The sequence below is a fragment of the Oryctolagus cuniculus genome, chromosome 12 (assembly GCF_051225735.1).
Source record: "Oryctolagus cuniculus isolate XC-2025 breed Fujian yellow rabbit chromosome 12, ASM5122573v1, whole genome shotgun sequence".
NCBI lineage: Eukaryota > Metazoa > Chordata > Mammalia > Lagomorpha > Leporidae > Oryctolagus > Oryctolagus cuniculus.
The window spans coordinates 47,235,536-47,237,676 of NC_142878.1; the positions used below are offsets into that span (position 1 = coordinate 47,235,536).

The window sequence follows — 2,141 nt, forward strand, 5'->3', positions numbered from 1 at the left end:
CCACTTCCTGTCCAGCTCTCTGCTATGGCCTGGGAAAGCAGTAGAAGATGGTCCAAGTCCTTGGGCCCCTGCACCCATGTGGCGTGACAGTCTGGGAAGAAGCTCCTGGCTACCGGCTTCAGATTGGTGCAGCTCTGGACATTGAGACCAATTGGGGAGTGAACCAGCGATTAAAGACCTCTCTCTCTCTCTCTCTCTCTCTCTCTTGCCTCTCTTCTCTCTGTGTAACTCTGACTTTCAAATAAATAAATAAATCTTCAAAAAGAAAGAAATTAAGGTCATATAACAAGTTAAATCATATACAACCTGATTAAGAAACTAATACTGGAATATAATCTAAATAATAAATTAGGCACATGTTCAACTACCATATTTCCTATAATATCAGAGAAGGGGCATTAAGCATTCAAGTTGTAAGTTTATTTACAAACATATTTAGTAGGCCATGACTTCAAGAGTTTGATCCATTTTTAAAGAGACTGCACCTCTTGAAATACTCTATTATCTCTTAAATGGATGACCTAAAAAATTCTTATTTCTTAAGAAGTTGATGTCATACTATGAAGAAAGGTGTAACAAATCCAAATCCAAGATACCAAGTCATCATAACTCACAGCTTCCACTTGTTTTCCACTGCAAATCGCAAATTCTTCCCTGGGCCCTCCTACCTAGTGGCTCCTGCGGACCACAGAGGTTGTGAAACTCTGGATGCTCTATCCCAACATGGAACTGTTGGAAGCTCTGTGTGAGAAACCTTGTTCCCCTGCATGCTAAGTTCTGCTTTTAAAACATTAAATCAGCTAGTTTTAATAATCGAGGAAAGAGACAAATTAGAAAAAAAAAGACACAAACTGTGTGTGTTTGTGTGCTCGTGCACATGCGCGCGCATGTGTGTGTGTGAAAATACATTAGCTTCATTTTTGAACATGCAGTTTTGAAATTCCATTACTAAGTAGCTGGATCTAGTTCTTTAAATTCTCTGAACTACATGTATGTCTTTTTACAAAACACCACACAGAGTGGAATTTCTGGCTTTCTTTTATTCCTCACTCATAACTTGCTTAGTCTAGAGCTTGATAGTAGAGACCCCACGTGGCAAAAAAGAGCTTGGCTTTTTAAATTAAGTCCCTACACTGCCATTTTCTTGCTGTGTGATCTTGAATGAAACACATTGCCATGTAAATGTCTTCATCATGAAAATAGAATCCTTTAAAATTCGTCTTCAGGTAGAATAAACAAGTATGGTAGATTCTATTTTTTTCATGCTCATTTAATTTTTACTCATGTTTAGTTTTTGGCTTTCTGCCTGAACTTATCATCAGTGTTGACTAACAGGATCATATTCCTGGAGAAAACCTATTCAGCCACTGGTTGTCCTGGAAACTGTACTCTGTGGTAAGGCCCACTCCTTTCTTCCTAGCTACCCTATACCTACACAAAGTATTGCACTCACAATATCAGATGGTAACTTGTCCATTCAAGCAGAGGTCAAAGGACTACACTGGATAAGTATAAGTACCACATAATTTGCCTATTACAACTTGGTTGTGCATTAAATCTACCAAATTTCTGTATGGGAGTTTAAATTTTCTTGTTGTAGATACTATTTTTTTCTAGTTTTCTGCTAAAAGGTACTGAAAAGGATAGAGACGCCTTAATTTTATGAGAACCTGAAGATATAATTTGTAGGATTGATTACTAGATACAACATTATAGAGATGAATCATATAATATTGTTTTGATTTTTAAGCTTTTAAACATGTCTTGTGATGAGCTCCCTTCTAACACCTGGGGAAAAGCATTGGAAGTTTGCCCAAATGTTTGGGCCCCTATCACCCACGTGTGCTACTCTGTTGAAGCTCATGGCTCTAGCTTTGGCTTGACCCAGCCCTGGCTGTTGCAGCCACCTAGGGGACGAACCAGTAGATGAAAGTCCTCTCTGTTCTTTCTCTTGTTTCTTCAACTCTGACTTTCAGCAGAAATAAATAAATCTTATTTAAAATCTGGTAAACTATTTAAAAAAAAAACATAAAGGTAAAACTGTTTCAGGAATTAAGTCTAAACTTAAAGGTGCAAGATGGGAAATACACTCTGGAAAGCATAAGAGAGACTTTACCCTATAAATATGCATTCATACATGA

At 37.6% G+C, this 2,141-nt stretch overlaps 1 pseudogene; it reads right to left on the reverse strand.

Annotated features, from left to right (window-relative positions):
- Positions 1–532: 532 nt before the first annotated feature.
- LOC108178373 (cytochrome c oxidase subunit 7C, mitochondrial pseudogene) lies at positions 533–725 on the reverse strand (annotated as a pseudogene).
- Between the last annotated feature and the right edge of the window lie 1,416 nt (positions 726–2,141).